This window comes from Heterodontus francisci, unplaced genomic scaffold (assembly GCF_036365525.1).
Source record: "Heterodontus francisci isolate sHetFra1 unplaced genomic scaffold, sHetFra1.hap1 HAP1_SCAFFOLD_684, whole genome shotgun sequence".
Taxonomy (NCBI): domain Eukaryota; kingdom Metazoa; phylum Chordata; class Chondrichthyes; order Heterodontiformes; family Heterodontidae; genus Heterodontus; species Heterodontus francisci.
The window spans coordinates 16255-37244 of NW_027141619.1; positions in this window are offsets into that span (position 1 = coordinate 16255).

Below are 20990 nucleotides of genomic sequence, written 5' to 3' on the forward strand. Positions count from 1 at the left end.
GACCTACCAAAATGCATTACCTCACATTTGTCCGGATTTAAACACCATCTGCCATTTCCCTGCCCAAGTCTCCAACCGATCCATATCCTGCTACATCCTCTGACAATCCTCATCATTATCCACAACTCCACCAACCTTTGTGTCGTCCGCAAACTTACTAATCAGACCAGCTACATTTTCATCCAAATCATTTATATATACTACAAACAGCAAAGGTTCCAGCACTGATCCCTGCGGAACACCACTAGTCACATTCCCCCATTCAGAAAAACACTCATCCACTGATACCCTCTGCTTCTATGACCGAACCAGTTCTGAATCCATCTTGCCAGCTCACCTCTGATCCCGTGTGACTTCACCTTTTGTACCAGTCTGCCATGCGGGACCTTGTCAAAGGCTTTACTAAAGTCCATATAGATAACATCCACTTCCCTTCCTTCATCAATCATCTTCATCACTTCCTCAAAAAACCCTATCAAATTAGTAAGACACGACCTCCCCTTCACAAAACCATGCTGTCTCTCGCTAATAAGTTCGTTTGCTCCCAAATGGGAGTAAATCCTGTCCCGAATAATCCTCTCTCATAGTTTCCCTACCACTGACGTAAGGCTCACCGGACTATAATTTCCTGGATTATCCTTGCCACTCTTCTTAATCAAAGGCACAACATAGGCTATTCTCCAGTCCTCTGGGACCTCACCTGTAGCCACTTCCGGTGTTCTCCCCACAGCTCTCTCTGCTCCTCTCATCTCCGGTTCCAGAAGGAAAGAGACTGGACTTTGATCCTCGGGTTCGATTTCGAGGGTCCACTCTCGGTGTTCTCCCCACAGGTCCGCTCCGCTCCTCTCATCTCCACTCCCAGAAGGTAAGAGACTGGACCTTGATCCTCGGGGTCGATTTATAGGCTCCACTCTCGCCGTTCTCCCCACAGGTCCACTCTGCTCCTTTCTACTACGCTCCCAGAAGGGAGAAAAAAATGGCCTCAAATGGATCAAAGCAGAAAGCGATGGTGAAACACACAGAACAGTCTCTTGCTGAACGAACCAGGGAAATTATAGCACTACGGACAGGGATGTTGTCCAGGAAAGAGCCGGAGAAATAGTAATGGCTAATGCGCCTAAGTATGACGTCAGTGCTAATGAGCACGACATCCGCCGTTGCCTTGGCCAACCAGGTAGCGAGTGGTGAAAGTGAGGAGGCCACACTTTCCCCGGGGCAGGATCACACTCGCCACTAAATTAACTGTGGGAGAGCAAAGGGTAAGAGACTGGAAATTACTGATCAAACATTCTCCGTGTCATAGTTTGCTCAATAAGCATTGAATTTTAGCACCAAAAAACGGGTCCGTTGGAATCGGATCAGAGGTTAACGAATGTCAACAGCGACCGCACCCGCCTCTAACCTTCCAGTTTTAAAGGAAGCATAACTGCAGCCTTCAGCCGTTTGCACCCAAGAGACGTTTGGCATTTCTGATCAGAACCCACAAACTGAATTCATGATCAAACACTCCTCCTCAAGCCTTGGTGGTGTGGTGTATACTGGGACGTCCTCTGGATCGGATTATCCCATCTGATCAAGAATCAGATACCCTCTGCTCCACTGCCCAGGATTGGAACCCTCTCCACGTTGTCCTGGCTTTGACATAGCGGAAATCTGCATCACCCTGCAGTTGGTGAATTGAGCCATGCAGGATCTGGCACATCTTCCATCTCCATAGAATTGGGAATAGAAACAACTTCTAGATTTGTGGATTGGGCAACCAAATTCATGTATTTCCCCTCCCCCCATTCCACTTGCGCTTTCCATCCTCCTCCCCTGCCCTGCTTCTCACCAAACTTGGAGCTTGCTGCAGTAATGAGACTCCTGCAAAGTATTGGGGATCAGGTAGGCCCAGCACCTATCCCCCTCCCTCTCCCCCTCTCCCTCTGCACCCTCATCCCTTCACACTAGCCTTGACACCCAATCCCCCTCCCCGTTCTCGGACCATGCTGCAGGAAGAGAGACCCCCTCGCTGGGTTTGAGAATCAGACACTCTTCCAATCACTTCTCCTCCTGTCCCTTCCTCCCCCTGCCATTGTACTCCACCTGCCCCCTTCCTCGGACTTGGACCACACTCCTGGACATGAGGCCCAACCATCAATTTGGTGGTCGACATCCCAGATGTCAAGGATGCCTAGGTCTCTGGAGTTGTGGATTGGACACCACCACAATATCCCGGGTCATGGTTTGTTTCGTCCAGGTCTTGAGCACTCCATGACCCAGCGGAATCCAAGTCTGTCAGTCAGACTGACGTCAGAGCGGGAAACCTTACAAGGATAATATGGACAAAATGTTGAGTTAATACTATGAAACTACTGTCCCACCTCTATCATGCGTATCTGTTAATATCCAGCCCTAAGAATTGCATCAAAAGGTACATGCTGAGGATGCAGTACATCTGATAGAAACAGAATATCTGAAAGCACCCAGTCGGTAGGCAGCATCTGTGCAGGGAGAAACAGAGTTCACTTTTCATCTCGATAAACTTTCATTTGAACTGGAATATATTCTACATTAACAATCCTGAAGGAATTGTAGAGAAGAGAAAAGTGGGGTACAGGGGAGGGAAAAAAAAAGCACAGAAGCTCTGTGATGGATAGTGGTACGGAGTGATTCAGTTACAAAAGGGATCATCGTGCATGGATAATGGAACAATGAAGAAACAAAGGATGCCTCCAGCAGAAGTGCAAATGTTTACAATAGAATAATAGGGCAGGAGGAAAGCATGGAAAATCTGACCAAGAGAAGGAGACAGTGGTTAGAGAATGTGGTGGAGAAAGGTTAATGGACCCAAGGGGTGAGGGGCAACCAATAGTCAGTGAACTGATAGGGGATCCCGATCCCATTCACCAGCTCACAGTCCCTCCATTCCCAGTGACTTTGGCTTTTGCCATCATCCATTAGCAGCAGAGACCATCTGAGAGAATGGAACGGTGATTATGATATGAAACGCTTCATCTAGGACTGACATACAATGAAGTGTCCACATGAAAATTGCAGAGCGGTATCTGTGTGAAGAAAGATGGGGATCATAGTGGGCTGAAGGAGGGTGTGGGGGGGCGGGTGGGTGCAATTCCATTCACTGTGAGTTACATGAAAGCTCGGATTTTCTGGGCTTTGGAATGCTAATGGATATCTGGAGCGCAGCTTCGGAGGAAGGAAGTCAAGTCATGAGTGTTTTGGGATTGTAGGGGCATAATGGAGCAGTTGGTGTAGTTTCAGCAGCTGTCGAGGGGAGAGAGATCTGGGAGGCGAGGAACTAAACTGTCATATAACCATTGAATAAATTCAATACAAAAGCGTCAAGACATTTTATTTAGTTCTGGGAATATAATTGATAAAGTGATTAAGGAAAGGGTAGACATTCTGATTTGGATCTATAGCACCAGTCATAATCAAAACTAAAATGTTGAGTAAGTTATGCGTGTATTGGTTAAGTTACTGTATGCTTAATCAGCTAACCTGTATACAGTTAAACATTTAATTCGTGTGTCGTCTGCTGTGGCCAATATGCCAGACCATTTGGGTTATTGTGTTATGTGAGGCATTATGAGCTCCAGGTAAACTTTTGTAATTTTAAGGCTGTGAAGCCTGTCCAGGCAAAATTTATCAGATTGGATCTCTTGAGAATGAATGAAGTTCTGTGCAGAAGAGACAGTACTTAAGAGGAAATGTCTGGGACCTTGGACAACATGAGAACTCCTATGTCCATGTTGCCCAGGTACGTATCTCAAATGGAAGTTGTAATTAAAAGCCAGTCTTATTACCCTGACTGACATGTGGCGTGATAGTCAGGAAAAGATTACAATCAGGAGTCTTGCAAGGTGTTAGTGTGCGAAACAATGGAATTATTCAGATGTTGAACCACAGACTGACAGATGCAACCTTCGTCACGTTGTGAGGGATCAAGACCAAAAAGATTGACAGGTCCTTTGCTTCATTCAGTGAAAAATATTCGACTAGAGAGTGCTCCTGAGAAAGCTGAAAATTTATCTTCATACGTTTGTCCAGCCTACGTTTACGTCCAATGAACGTTCTACAATTGCTATCCAAGTATATCTGTTGCCTTAATTGGCGAAGTCTTGTCCAGAGCCAAATTAAGTATGTGCATTGAACTTCATGTTGCAGCAGAAACACGCTTTCAATATTTGAAGACAAATCCAAAATGAGAGCACTGTTAATACAGGAGAACGGTGCAGTAATCTACCCGAATACATCATTAAAATAATTAATAAACTTGAACAATGACAAGTTAATTTCGTTATAGCTAAGTGTGCGGTGCTGCGTTTTAGTCAGAAAAGTAAGACTTCCAAATATTCCTTGGAAAATAAGCATTAATGCGGTAGCCTTGCAACAGGATTCACAGACACATATTTGCAAAACATTTACATTTAATTTACAGAGGAATGGAAAGGAAAAAGCAAAGCACTGATATTAAATGAATATTGACCCTTTGTTTCTACAACTCTGAGCTTTCTGTATAAAGTTCATGTCCCCATGTAACGGAATGAGATATTGATGCACAGGTACAATTACTTTAACGAGGAGAATACCAGAATTGAAAGAAGCGATCTATTTATTTTATCATTAGCTGTTACCAGATATTTTTATTGACTGCCTCCCGTTCTGATGTTTATATTATAAAAGTCTACTATGTATGATCATGAGCTGTAAATGCTCTTCCTCACAGAGGCCCTCCCCACTGAGTTAAAGGTACATCTGCTGCAGTTTATATGTGTCGAGACTCTGCATCTTAGGTACGAACTGATCTGCCAAACTATAACCAGTTACTACAGGGACATAATCATAGAATGACAGATGGAGGCCATTTGAATAGTTGTCGCTGTGCTGGCTCTCCATTAGACCACTTTACCTACTATAATTTCCCCAGCATCTCCCCATAGCCCTGGACATTTATCCTTCTCAGATAACAATCCAATTCCTCTTGAATGCCCCTATTGAAAATGCCTTCAATGCACTGTCAGGTAATGGCTTCCAGGTGCGAACGACTCGCTGCTTGATAAAAAGATATTCCTTATAACACCATTGGGGCGGCACAGTGGCGCAGTGGTTAGCACTGCAGCCTCACAGCTCCAGGGACCCGGGTTCGATTCCGGGTACTGCCTGTGTGGAGTTTGCAAGTTCTCCCTGTGTCTGCGTGGGTTTTCTCCGGGTGCTCCAGTTTCCTCCCACAAGCCAAAAGATTTGCAGGTTGATAGGTTAATTGGCCATGATAAATTGTCACTAGTATAGGTAGGTGGTAGGAAAATATAGGGACAGGTGGGGATGTTTGGTTGGAATATGGGATTAGTGTAGGATTAGTATAAATGGGTGGTTGATGTTCGGCACAGACTCGGTGGGCCGAAGGGCCTGTTTCAGTGCTGTATATCTAATCTAATCATTCCTTCTTTTGCCAATTACCGTAAATATGTGCACTCTTGTGCCCGATCCTTCAACCGATAGGAACAGTATCTTCCCTTTCTGCTTTGTCTGGACTATTCTTGATTTTGAACACCTCTATCAAATCTCCGCTCAACCTTCTCTTCTGCAGCAACATACTCAAAACTGCTCCAATCTATCTACATAACTGACTTTCCTCATCGCTGGAAGCATTCTCGTGAATCTTTCCTGCACCCTTTCTAAAGTCTTCACAATTTACCTAAACTGTGGTGCACAGAAAAGGACACAGTACTCTGGTTGAGATTGAACCAATGTTCGACACAAATTTAGCAGAACTGCAATAATCACGGGCCAATATTCATCCAGAGTAGCAGCAAGATAATAACATTCAGCATCCACGATCCACAAAGGTATTCAGGACCGTGCTGGAAGAAGGAAATAATCAGCAGCAGAAAGTGTTACCACTGACTCTATTTCGGGTAAGGATAAGTTATTCGACAGAGGATTTAGATTTAGATTTTTTTTAAGATTTAGAGATACAGCACTGAAACAGGCCATTCGGCCCACCGAGTCTGTGCCGACCATTAACCACCCATTTATACTAATCCTACACTAATCCCGTATTCCTACCACCTCCTCACCTGTCCCTATATTCCCCTACCACCTACCTACACTAGTGACAATTTATAGCAGCCAATTCACCTATCAACCTGCAAGTCTTTTGGCTGTGGGAGAAAACCTGAGCAACCAGAGTAAACGCACGCAGACACAGGGAGAACTTGCAAACTCCACACAGGCAGTACCCAGCATTGAACCCGGGTCGCTGGTGCTGTGAGGCTGCGGTGCTAACCACTGCGCCACTGTGCCTCGATTTGAATGCGGTGACTATGTTGCACTGCTATTTACCTGTTAGTAAGTAGTTTACAACCGTTTCTGTTTCATCAGAGCCAAAGACAAATCAATGCACTTCACATTAAAACGTATTACCAGTAACTTCAACCAACAGAAAAAAAATCTTTCCATTTCAGCCTCTTCCATTCATACAACAGGAAAGCAGTTTCATCACGCAAAGATATTATTCACCTGAAACACAGTGCAACTCGAAAGTGACATGCTTCTAGTAATGTATGGCCACTGGGGTGAGGTGCGACATTCAATTTAATGTGAGAAACTCATTAGAATTTTACAGTTATAGATACTCCCAGAAAGACATGGTCACAGGTGCTGCACTGTGATAAATAACCCACAGTCAGTGTAATTCTGCAATGACTGATAGCCACAGTCATGCATGGTCACCGTTGTCAGCTGTTCAATTATGTTGGTTAAACAGACTGAGTATTATTGTACAATATCTGACAGTGCCAGAAATATCTTTCTTCAGATAGATCCCGACACTGAATTTTGATTCAACAGTCCAGAATACTCCAGCAAATAGAGTGACAGGACATTTCAGAGAGCCCACGAACTGCAAATAGATTTGTTTTCAATTGAAGAAATGGAATGAAACCATCGAGGTAATTCAGAACATTCACCTTAACGAAATGATGTCACTGACCGACTGTATGTACTGGTCAACCCTAGTTCAAAGTGTAGCATTATCAGTCACAGTACTAAACCAGAGATGAAGTCTGGCACAGATTTACACCGCTGCAATTGTTGAAGTCACTTACCAGGAACACCAATGGAGCCAAGGATCACGAAGTATATTTTCAGGATATTTTCCATTGAAAGATGCATTTTGCTGTGTGTGGAGCAACCTGTTCTGTCGTGTTGCAAGCAATATCGTTGAATGAACTCTGAGACCATGCATTCCCCGAGTATTCAATTTATACCTTGCAGAAATTTTCAAATGACATTGATGTTGCAACCTTTGTTTTGTTTTGTATTCAACAAGCAAGCTACAACAGCTGTGTTCATCCCTTGTTTTGAGAGAATATTTTTAGCACAGAGATTGAATTTGAAAACCCCAAAGACCGGACAATCTTATCATATCAATTAATGAATGATAATTGGAATCTGTATTAACTCAGCAATGATGACGTTTCTTGAAACACCATCACTCCCATCTCAAAATCTTATATTGTTGTCTTCATTCACTCTACTGTGTCCATTTACTAATTGAATTCTGAACGTTATTCTGCTCACTCAGGGCTCGTACACTGAACTCTGGATTGTGGCTGCAGCGTTGAAATGTGGGAATTCAACGGAACAATTATTTAGAGACATCTTGTCTATGGATCGTCAAACTAACACAGCTGCTCAAAATAATTCAGCATCTCATTAATATCGTTCTGCAAAATTATTCCTTCCATCACACTAATACAAGATCTCAAACTAATACAATTTCTCAAACTAATACGGGACCTCAAACACGTACAGCCCCTGAATCAAATACAGCCCCTCAAACCAAAACAGCCTCTCAAATCGAAACAGCCCCGTAAGTGAATACAGTCCGTCAAACAAATGCATTTTCTCACACTAATACAGCAGCTAAATCTAATGTAACACCTCAAATGCATCGAAACACCACACCCTGCATTTCCCTTCCCAGCCACGCGCCATTCTGATCTGGAACTCTATCACCACTTCTTCACTGTTGTTATGTCATTATTCTGGAACCCACTTGCAAACGGCATCACGACACCTTTTGGACTGTAGCGGTTCTCCGAGGAAGCTCATCATCACCTTCTCAAGGGCAATTAGGAACGGATGTTAAATGCTGACCTTGCCAGCCACGGTCACATCCCGAAAATGAATAAATTCAACTTGCCAAATAACAAACCAGATGCTATAGAGGTGAAAGGTATCTGGCAGAACACGTACAGAAATCTGTCAATGTACGGACACAGCATAACTAGCTATCAAATTGCAAAGGACGGTCTGAAATGTATTGCTTGAGGGATACAATAAGATATGCATAATCCTTTATGCCGATTATACCAGACCTGGAATACTGTGTGGAATTCTGGTTGGCATGTTAAATGAAGGATATAGAAGTGATTGAGAGGGTACAGAAGCATTCTACAAGTGGTGCCCGAAACATGAGGGCATACCCATATCTGGAGGATGAACAGGATGCCGACTTTTCCCTTGAAATTAAAATGTTAAACATCTACCTAATAGAAGTATTTAAAGTGATAAAACTTTCTGCTACAGTATTTGTGGACAGACAGCTGGATTTTCTACCCAGCCAGTCGTCGCTTTCCATGGCAGGGGCACAGCAAAGAGTTGGAGTGGCAGTGGCCGCCACAAAGTCCGTCACCTGGATTGTCCTGGCGGCCTCTCCGCCGCTTTTCGAGGGGACCTTGCTTTCCAACTGCTAATTCGATCTTTGCTTTAATGTAGTAGTATTGCACAGCGAATTTAGTTTCAGTTCCCGAAATTCAGCACAACGTGTGACACTCCACTGCCTTCATTTTTCTATCGAGGGAAGGCTGGCACGACCGAGGTATGGAAGTGCTCAGCTCTGCAGTATTGGTATAGGGAAGGGAGGCAGGGGGTGAACACTACAGTGTTTAGGCCGGCACAGTGGTTAGCACCGCAGCCTCACAACTCCAGCGACCCGGGTTCAATTCTGGGTGCTGCCTATGTGGAGTTTGCAAGTTCTCCCTGTGTCTGCGCGGGTTTTTTCCGGGTGCTCCGGTTTCCTCCCACAAGCCAAAGACTTGCTGGTTGATAGGTTAATTGGCCTTTATAAATTTCCCCTAGTATAGGTAGGTGGCAGGGAAATATAGGGACAGGTGGGGATGTGATAGGAGTATGGAAATAGTGTAGGATTAGTATTAATGCGTGGTTGATGGTCGGCACAGACTCGGTGGGCAGAAGGGCCTGTTTCAGTACTGTAACTGTTTGAAAGAAAGAAATTAAAAGGGGCCCACTCTGATATTCTTGAGAGGGGAAGGGGGCAAAGTACTAGAAAGGAGTGAATCAGTTCCTTGAACCCAATAATTTGCCCTCCACTGTGATTAGGCTGGGTAGCCTGTAATTACTCAGTCTATTACCTTCTCCCTTGTTGATCAACAATACAACATGTGCAGTCCTCTGGCAGCACGACTGGAACCCGAGAAGATTGGAAAATGATGGTCAGAGCCTCTGCTATTTCCTCCCTTGCACCTCTGAGCAGTCTGAGCCTGGTGAATTATCAGCTTTCAAAGATGCTAATTCCCTTCAATATTTCCTCTCTCACTGTTTATCAAATTCAATATTTCAAACCCCTCCTCGTGGACTACAATGTCTGATTCGTCCCCTCTTTTGTGAAGAAGGCACAATGAATTCATTAAGAACCATACCCACATCTTCAGCCTCCACGGGTAGGAAAAAGGAGAGACGATATAAAGTAAAGGATAACATTCTAAAGGAGGTGCAGGAACAGACAGATCTGCGGGTATTTGTACAAACATCATTGAAGGTAGCAGGGCAGGTTGAGAAAGTGGTTAAAAAGCATTAGGTGTCCTGGGCTTTATAAATACAGACATAGAGTCCAAAAGCAAGAAGGCTATGTCAGACCTGTGTAAAACACCGGTTTGGCCTCAACTGGAGTATTGTATCCAATTCTGGGCACCACACTTGAGGAAGGATGTGGAGGCATTAGCGAGGGTGCCGAAAAGATTCACAAGCCTGGTTCCAGGGATGAGGGACTTCAGTTACCTGGATAGATTGGAGAAGCTGGGGTTGTTCTCTGTCTGTCTCTGTCTTCCTCTCTCCATCTGCAATGTAATAAACAGGGAAGGGAATAGTAGTCGACCTCAGGAGGCCAGAGGCAGTCTGGTGAAATGGTCAGACACGTGGCAGGTTAACTTCAATGCTGAGAAATGTAAAATGATGCATTTTGCAAGGAAGGCTGAGGAAAAGCGATATAAACTAAATGGTACAACGTTAAAATGGGTACAGAGACAGAGAGATCTGGGATTTCATTTGTGTCACTTTTTATATCTTAAAGATTCAATTTGCGGCTTGCAATCTGTAACTTGAATTTAGCTTCATCCTGAAAAGTGTGCGCAAACGTGTTGGGAAATGTGTCAAAAGCTATTTCCATTCATGGATTCCTGCACTGTGGAAGTGTGAGCTATCTTTGCAGAGACAGGAAATAGGAGTGTTTGAATGGACCTGCAGCTTTTGGTTGATGCAATAAGGTGAAAATTTGAATTGTGTCCCTTGCAGATCCACAGAATTGAAAGTATTTTCACAACACCACATGAAGTAGTTTACCAATGTCTGACAAACTTCAAAGACTTCAGACACATGGAAGAAGAAGAGAAGGGAACAATATACAAACCCTGAGGCAGTCAGACAACAGCAGTAGGTCAATTAATCTCTTTTTATGGGTTTTAATTTGAAGGCCTGATCTGATGATTGAAAAGCAGGAGTTCAAATCCCATAATGAGCTCTTCTGAATTTGAATTTTGTTTTTTCTAAAGTAACATAAATCTGGAATTGAAAAACCTCCAGGATGGAATGATTCACTCCTGTCTACTCGTGCAAAACTCGTGTGTGTCTCTGTTTTGCTGTATTTATCAACGATTTAAGATGATGGGATCGAATGCCACATACCCAAGTTTGCCAATGACACAAAAATAGGTAGCATTGTAAGCAGTGTAGCTGGAAGTATCAAATTACAAAGTGATATTAATATATTAAATAAATGGGCAAAACTGTGGTAGATTTCAATGTCATTTTAAAAGGCTAGAACAGAGTACTTTATAAATGGTGAAAAGATAGAAGCACTGGAGGTTCAAAAAGACTTGGGGCGTCCATGTCCATCTGAGTGCAGTGTAGATTTACCAGAATGATAACTGGACCCCAAGGGTTAAATTATGAGGTGATATTACACAAACTAGGGGTTTATTCCCACATCCACTGGCTGCCACTTATGAACTCAACTAGCTACATCCTCAGAGAATTCCAGTAGATTTGTCAAGTACGATTTTCCTTTCGTAAATCCGTGCTGACTGTCCGATTCTACCACTGTTTTCCAAGCGATCTGCTATAAAATCTTTCTTAAGGAGTCTAGAATTTTCCCCACTACTGACGTCAGGCTGACTGGTATATAATTCCCTGCTGTTTTTCTCTACCTTCCCTTTTTAAATAGTGGGGTTACATTCGCTATCCTCCAATCTGTAGGAACAGTTCCAAATTCTATAGAATCTTGGAAGATGACCATCAGTGCATCCATTATTTCTAGGCCATCTTCCCTAAGTAATCTGGGATGTAGATTAGCAGCCTGCCATCCCTTCAATTTCCCAAAAGCCATTTCTCTACGAATACTGATTTCCTTCAGTTCCTCTCTTTCACTATGCCCTGTGTTCCCCAACATTTCCGATATCATATTTGTGTCCTCCTTTGGGAAGACAAAATCAAAGTATGCATTTAGTCGGTCAGCCATTTCTTTGTTCCCCATAATAAATTCCCCTGTTTCTGACTGTCAGGGACTGACATTTGTCTTCACCAAGCTTTTCGTCTTCACATACCTATACAAACGTTTATAGTCAGTTTTTTATGTTCCCTGCAAGCTTTCTCTCATTGTCTATTTTCCCTTTCTTAATCAGTCCCTTGGTCTTCCTTTGCTTAATTATAAACTGCTCCCAATGCTCAGGTCTGTTTTTTTCTGGCAAATTTGTATGCCTCTTGCTTCGATCTAATGTTATCTCTAATTTCACTTGTGAGCCATGGTTTGGCTACCCTTCCCGTTTTGCATTTGTGCCAGACAGGAATAAATAATTGCTGCAGTTCAGCCATGCACTCTTTGAATGTTTGCCATTGTCTATCCACCATTACCACTTTAAATAACGTGTACCAATCCATCATAGCCAACTCGCACCTCATAAATTCGTAGTTTCCTTTAATAAGATTCAGGACCCTAGTCTCAGAATCAACTACGTCACTCTCCATCTTGGCAACCAATTCTATCATATTATGGTCGCTCATTCCCAATTGGTTCTTGAACAACTAAATTGTCAATTATTTCCCTTTCATTGCACAATACCCAGTCTCGGATATCCTCTTCTCTCATTGGCAGTTGCCTGATCTCTATACGATAACTTTATTCATCTGCATATTACGTATCCTGTCTAATTTAGCATTTAAATAAACTTTATCGCTCATCTGTTTGTTAGTCCTCTCCTTTTAAAAAGAACTTAGTTTTGTTTAGTTTAGAGATGCAGCATTGAAACAGGCCCTTCGGCCCACCGAGTCTGTGCCGACCATCAGCCACATGACCTGACTATTAATGGACCTTCTCTGTGTCTCAGCGATTTGTGTATGCATCTGCTCTTCTATCTCTCCCTGACTGTTTGATGGCCTGTGGTACACTCCCAACCAAGTGGTTGCCCCTTTTTTGTTTTTTTTTACGCTCTACCCATATGGTCTCTTTTTAGGAACCTTCTAAGATATCATCCCTTCTTACTGCAGTAATTGACACCTTGATCAACAGTGCAATGCATTTCCTCTTTTACCCCCTCCCCTGTCATGCCTGAAGATTCTATACCCTGGTCGAATGAGCTTGTTCCATGCTGTAAATTTCATTGATTCCCTGCTGTACGAGTTTGTGTACTGTATGAGTTTGAGCAGCATTATTACTTTAGGATTTTGTGTTCGTTTCATTTGCTTGCTTGAGATACACTGCTATTAGGAAGTCTCTGCATTGGTTTCAACTGCTGTATTAGTTATAGAGTCATGGAGCCATTTTACAGTGCAGCGTGAGATCATTTGGTTTATCGAGTTCATGCTGCTCTCTGTGGAGCTATGCAATCAGCCCAACGCCTTCACTCGACCCCATAGTGCTGAAATCTCTTTCTTGGAAGTGGTCATGCAACTTCCTCTTTAAGTTTGTTTCTGCTTCTTCCCACCTTGTGGGCTGCAAGTCTCGCATCATTTCGGCCGGCTGCACACAGAAGTGCTTCCTCATGTTCCCCTTTCATATGCTGCCCAAACTTTTCTATCTGTTTCCCCTAGTCGTTGTAACATTGGTTAATGGAAACTGTTTCGCCTTGTCAAAGTTATATAAGACTATCACAAACGTGCACACTTCCATTAAATCTCCCATCAATCTTCTTTGTTCCAAAGAGAACAAACACAGCTTTTCCAACCAAACCTTGAAACTAAAATCCTCCATACCTGGAACAGCTCTGGTAAATATCCTCTCCAGGCTCTCCATGACTCTCTCATCCTTCCTGAAGTATGGTCTCCAGAACTGGAGCCAACACTTCAGTTGCTGTTTTAGTTTGAGAAGCTGTCTTAGCTGCATTAATGTAAGGTGAGGTTTTAGTTTAAGGACTGTATTTGTTTCAGGTGACCTATTATTTTGAGTTTTGTATTGCATTACGATGCTGATTTTGAAATGTCTGCATCAGCTCGAATGTCTGTATTAGCTGGACGGACTGTTTTGAATGTAGTTACTGCTTTGCACGGAGGGTTATTATGACTTGAACGGCCAAAATCAGTGGGAGGGTTTGGAAAGTTGGAGGGCTTTTATCGGTTTGAGGGGCAGTATTGGTTTGAGAGTAAGTATCTGTTGGAGGAATTATATAAATTGAGGGCGGGGACTGCATCGGTTGCAGAGTCTGTATTACTCGAGTTGCTCTACTGGTTTCATGCATTGTCATACTTTGAAGTTCTATATTACATTGCAATGTTATATCAGTTTATGGTGTTCCATTAGTTGCTGGTGCTGTATTAGTTGAATCCAGTAATCCATGGACACAAATACCGCATTTTCGTCATGTAAATGAATGTTCACTGTTAAAGAGGGCAGCCACATCTCAAAGTGCAGCAGTTTAACCCTGATAAGGATATTGTAACATTTGGAATGCAGTTATTGAATGGCCACAGTTGAGAGAAGGACATCGGTGAGAAAAAAGATATGGGATCGAGAAATGGAACTGATGACCCTTGAAAGAATAACCTCATTGCTGGCAGAATACAGGTTTATTTGTATTCATTATTTTAATGTGACTCAAATTTTCCAGTCTTTTGCGTTTTCTAATTGAATCTCAGACCCAAATATATTCTATCAGTTCATGGGCTGAACTGGATGTCGTAATCTATTTGTTCAAATTTAAATGTATGAACGATGTTGCAACCTCAGTATCTCCATGGTGCTCCCACAGGGTATAAATTAAAGACTCCATGAAGGTATTGCCTCGGAGCTTGGGACAGTGACATGGTGAGCAGCACGGAGGGACAGATCGCTTCACAGAGAAAATGCATCAACCAGTTGACAGTATAGTGAAAATATATTACATGATCCTTGCCGTCATTGGTGTTCCTGATAAGTAACTAAAATCTGATGTGTATATCTGTGTGGGAGCTGGACCCTAGTTTTATTATGTAACTGATAACAATACACAGTGATCTAGAGGTCTCAACTATACAGACGCACAATCAAAGGTATCATTCCCTTATGTTGAATGCTTTGCATTACTAATGTTTTTCAAAAAAAATTCTATTTCCTTAGCTGTTAGTAACTGACTGGCAGTCTGAATTATCAACTTAATACATTTAGTGAAATATTGTATACTGTGCCATTAGAACTCCATGAATGCTAGTCCCTGATTGAAAGCATTCGTGGGAGTATCAGTCGCTGCAGAATTGGGTTGAGCGTGGGCTACTACTTGGAATGGAGCACCTGACCCCACCCAGAGCCATGCATTACTGGGAATATCTATCACTGCAGAATTGTACTGAGAGGGGGTCACTAACCGGAATGAAACAGCTGATTTCAGTGATCATGTACTACTAGGAGTATCTGTCACTGCAGGCTTGTACTGAGTACAGTTATCGAATGTGCTTCTATTTTGAAATCATTGCTTCAAGTGACTGATTTCTCCATTCTATGAAACAGCCTCTGTGTGTTAAGAATGCAATTGATTGCAAAGGGGAAGTTAGTGGTCAATGTTTGGCAATTAATGTTTAAATGGAAATGCGTTGATGTTGTTCCGTGTTGTATTGAAATACCCCAACAGACACAGATATTTACTATTTACTGACAGTTAAGCAGCAGGACAGCGCTCTTACAGCATTTAAATTCCCTGCAGCATGATTTTTCTTAACAAAATACAGAATCAGAGCATTTTTACAACACATAAATAGATATTTCGGCCCATCATGCATATGTTGGCACTCCAAAGGATAAATTTATCGAATGGCATTCCACTGCATTATCTTCGCAGCCTTCCACATCCTTCCTTTTCCTATAACAATTCAATTCCCCCTCGAATGCCTCGGTTGAACTGGGCTACATCAAACTCTCATGCCGGCCATTCCAGATTCTAGCAAACACCTGCGTGAAAAACAAGCTTTTTCTCATGTTGTCATTGCTTCTTTTTTGCAATTAGCTTATATCTGTAGTATTTTGTCCTCCATCCCTCCACCAATGAAAAATGTGCATCCCTATCTCCTGTGTCTGCACCTCGAACAACTTGAAATATCCCCATCAAATCTGCTGTCAACCTTCTTTTACCAAAAAAAAAACCCTCCCAAGGTCTGCAATCTATTTGCGTAACTGAAGTGTATCATCTCTGGGACCATCCTCGTGAACCTTTTCTGCATGTTGTCTGATGTCATCGTAACTTTCATAAAGTCTGGGTCCAAGAACTGGGCGCAATACTCCAGTTGAGGCCGAACCAGTGTTCTCGTCAAGTTTATTATAACGCTCTTGCTTTTGTACTTTTTTCTCATATGAAGAAGAACTAAGATGATTTTCTCTCAACCAGACCTATCACTTTCAATGAATTATGCAGGTACACATCCAGCACGTCATTCTGATCCTGGACCATAATTAGAATTGGGCCCTTTAATTTATATGGTCCCTCCGCATGCTTGCTAACAAAATGAATCACTTCACACTTCTATGCATTAAATTGCATCTGCCACATCTCCTCAATACCAGTCACATTTCTAGGTCATATTGGAGTTTTACACGATCTCCTCACAGTTAACAATGCTTTCACATATCGGATCATCAGCAAATTTTGAAGAAATGCCCTGTGCACCAATGTGTCGAACATTAGTGCACATCTTGTGCAGCAAGTATCCTAAAACTGTCCCTTGGGGAACTCCACTGCAAGGATTCCTCAATTCTTAATAAAAAAATCCAGTAACCAATATTCTCTTTTTCTGAAGAAGGGTCACTGACCCGAAACGTAAACTCTGCTTCTCTTTCCACAGATGCTGCCAGACCTGCTGAGTGAATCCGGCATTTCTTGTTTTTGTTTCAGATTTCCAGCATCCGCAGTATTTTGCTTTTATTCTCTTTTTCTTGTCGCTAAGGCAATTCAATATTATATCCACGTTGCTACGGTCTGTTTTAGTCCATAATTTTGCTCACTGTCTGCTGTGTGATACTTTATCAAATGCATTTTGGAAGTCACGATCTTCAGCGCGGCGGCCGACACTCCAATACATTCAGTTCCCCGTCCAAGGGAAGCCAGAGTGACACTAGTGGAGAGGTGGGAGAAGTGAATATTTGCCGAGTGGTGGAGAAGGTGTCAAAAGCCGTCATGGGTACAGGTGATGGTGGGAAGATGTGAACATTTAGTTTTGTGCAGTATTGTCTGGGGGGTGTGGAGGTCACATTTGGAGGTAAATGTTTTGGGGGTAAGTGCAAACAGTTAATGCAATTGTTATTTGAATGTGGGTCATGGGCTTGAGAAATGTATTTCCTAATGTTTTTGCGGGGTGGGGGGGGGTGGTTGGGGGAGGTTGTATCTTTAAAAAAAACATAAGCCGGCACAGTTGTCTTCCCTTTGAAATGCCACCAGCGCCTGCACACAGGCAGCTGATGCAATTTCTGATGATGGACAGTACACGCCTCCACGTGATTGGGGGCGGGACTGCATGGTAACTTAAAACAGAGGCATGCGAGACGTTGCACCGACACTTGGAATATGGTTAGCAGCAATGTTTTGCATACGCTAAGTGATGTAATTATTGGATTCTTTATTAGTTTTAGATCAGCTGCTTGCTTTTTTTTAAGAATTCCTTTCGTCTTGAAATGAACTCCAATCCACGATTTGCATTCTTATGGCCCTGTTCCCAGGTTTGCCAGTTTTAATGATTTGTGAACCTGTACGACTTTTTCCTCTGCAAACAGTCGGACACTTATTTTCCAAGAAGAATTTTGGGATGCTTAATCGTCTAACCAAATTCCAGAAGTCTACACTTAGATCCACTGAAATTGTTTTGCTATTTAAATACCATTGCGCAACTTGATCAATTAGTATAAATCTATGCATATATATCTTCTTCTTTGGCCTCCTTGTCTCGAGAGACAATGGGTAAGCGCCTGGAGGTGGTCAGTGGTTTGTGAAGCAGCGCCTGGAGTGGCTATAAAGGCCAATTATAGCGTGACAGACTTTTCCACAGGTACTGCAGAAAGAATTGGTTGTTAGGGCTGTTACACAGTTGGCTCTCCGCTTGCGCTTCTGTCTTTTTTCCTGTCAACTGCTAGCTCTCTTTGACTCGCCGCACTTTAGCCCCGCCTTTATGGCTGCCCGCCAGCTCTGGCGATCACTGGCAACTGACTCCCACGACTTGTGATCAATGTCACAGGACTTCATGTCGCGTTTGCAGAGGTCTTTAATGCGGAGATAAGGACGGCCAGTGGGTCTGATACCAGTGACGAGCTCGCTGTACAATGTGTCCTTGGGGATGTTGCCATTTTCCATGCGGCTCACATGGCCAAGCCACCTCAGGCGCCACTGGCTTAGTAGGGTGTATATGCTGGGGATGTTGGCCACCTCGAGGACTTCAGTGTTGGAGATACGGTCCTGCCACCTGATGCCAAGGATTCTCCGGAGGCAGCGAAGAAGGAATGAATTGAGAAGTCGCTCGTGGCTGATGTACATTGTCCAAGCCTCGCTGCCGTAGAGCAAGGTACTGAGGACACAGGCTTGAAACACTCGGCATTTTGTGTTCTGTGTCATTGCGCCATTTTCCCACACTCTCTTGGCCAGCCTGGACGTAGCAGTGGAAGCCTTTCCCATGCACTTGTTGATTTCTGAATCGAGAGACAGGTTACCGGTGATAGTTGAGCCTAGTTAGGTGAACTCTTGAACCACTTCCAGAGTGTGGTCGCCAATATTTATGGATGGGGCATTTGTGACGTCCTGTCCCCTGATGTTCGTTTTCTTGAGGCCAAATTCAGTGTAGGCAGCCGCAAACCTGTCGATGAATCGCTGCAGGCACTCTTCAGTGTGAGATGTTAATGCAGCATCGTCAGTAAAGAGGAATTCCTTGATGAGGATTTTCCGTACTTTGGTCTTCGCTCTTAGACGGGCAAGGTTGAACAAACTGCCACCTGATCTTGTGTGGAGGAAAATTCCTTCTTCTGAAGATTTGAACGCATGAGAGAGCAGCAGGGAGAAGAAGGTCCCAAACAGTGTTGGTGCGAGAACACAGCCCTGTTTCACGCCACTCAGGATAGGAATGGGGTCTGATGAGGCGCTGCTATGCTGAATTGTGCCTTTCATATTGTCATGGTGTGAGGTGATGATACTTAGTAGCTTTGGTGGGCATCTAATCTTTTCTAGTATCCTGAAGAGACCACGTCTGCTGACAAGGTCAAAGGCTTTGGTGAGATCAATAAAAGCAATGTAGAGGGGCTTCTGTTGTTTATGGCATTTCTCATGCAGCTGGCGAAGGGAGAACAGCATATCAATGGTGGATCTCTCTGCTCGAAATCCACAATGTGCCTCAGGGTAGACACGCTCAGCCAGCTTCTGGAGCATGTTTAAAGCGAATCGAGCGGGCACGTTGCCCACTATGCTGAGCAGGGTAATTTCACTAGTTGTTGCAGTCACCATGGTCACCCTTGTTCTTATGGAGGGTGATGATATTGGCATCGCGCATCTCCTGTGGTACTGTTCCCTCATCCCAGCACAGGCAAAGCAGTTCGTCCAGTGCTGAAGGTATAGCAGGCTTGGCACTCTTTATGATTTCAGGGGTAATGCCGTCCTTCCCAGGGGCTTTTCCGCTGTCTAGAGAATCAATGGCATCACTGAGTTCCGATTTTCTTGGCTTTTACGTCCAGCTCATCCTGGCAGAGACTGGGCTGCATTGAGGGCGGTCTCAGTGGCAAGATTTTCCCTGGAGTACAGTTCTAGGTAGTATTCCACCCAGCGGTCCATTTGCGTGCATTGGTCAGTGATTGTGTCCCCTGATTTCGATTTGATGGGGAAATCTTCATGGTGGTTCGCCAAAAGCCCTCTTAATGCCATCATACATTCCTCTGATATTTCCGGTGTCAGAGGCCAGCTGAATATGACTGCATAGGTGTTGCCAGTGGTCATTTGCGCAGCGCCTGGCTGTTGTTTTTGCAGCGCTTCTGGCTGCTTTATGTGCTACGGATGTTAAATCGCTGGGGGCTTTCTTGTAGTACAGCAATGCAATGCGCTTAGTGGCTATGACAGGCTCCAGCTCTTCAATGTGAATTTAAACCAGTCTGCATTCTGCTTCACACGTTTGCCACAGGTGGTCATTGCTGAGTCAAAGATGGCGTCACTGATGTGGGCCCACTTAGTCTCTGCATCCCCTGTGGGAGTGTTTTGAAGGGCTTTGTCGAGTGAATTTAGAAACTTATGTAACAGCTGTGGATGAGAAATTCTGCTTGTGTTGATGCGCGGGCGGCCCTTCTGCTTGGAGTGATGCAGCTTTTTTGATTTGAGGCTAACCTTGCTGCACACCAGGGAGTAGTCAGTGTCGCAGTCTCCACTGTGGAAGCTGCATGTGATTTGAACGCTGTTTAAAGAGGCTCATATGTGTATATATATATATATATTTCTGCTTCCCCTTCCCTTGATCACATTGATCACATGGATGTTGAACAGCAGCCTTGCCAGCGTGGATCCATGCACAACACGACTTTCCACCATCCATTAGTATGAGTATATACCATTAATCCATATCGCCTGCCATCCGTTTTTATTAGCCAGCTTCCTGTTCATTCTGCTGATTGTCCCTTAACTCCACAAGCTGCAAGATTGGTCATGAATCTGCATGTATATAGAGGGCCGTGTGAAAATTGCAGTATATTACATCCACAGAATGAATTTTTTACACTCATTCTGTTTATTATTCAAATAATTAGGTACGATTGGTCAATTGTGACTTTTCTTTTGGAATATGGGCTGATTGCTCTCTAAGATTATGAGATTCTCGTTCTTTTCATTAATTTTTCTCTATACGAATTTCGGTACCTCTCATATCAGTAATGCAATCCTACCTGCTCTATGGTACAGGGAGTTATTCAATCCATCCTTGTTTTTAATACCAGAAGCACCTTGGCTGTCCGTCACTTCTCTGGCTTTATTCCCTATTTGCTGATTAGTAGTAACAGATATTCGTGTCTCTGCTTTCTCTTCCCTATGTTTTCTTTTACTATCTGTGCTTGCAATGGATCTGAGCAAGAGGCCTTATCCTCATTTTAATAACTTCAACAAATAATTGACCACTTTCTTTCTTAAATGTTTTGATGTTTTATTTATTATCTCTTGTGCATTAATTTATTTCCTCTCCTGAGAGATCTCTATCTTTTCATTAGACACCAAATCTTATCT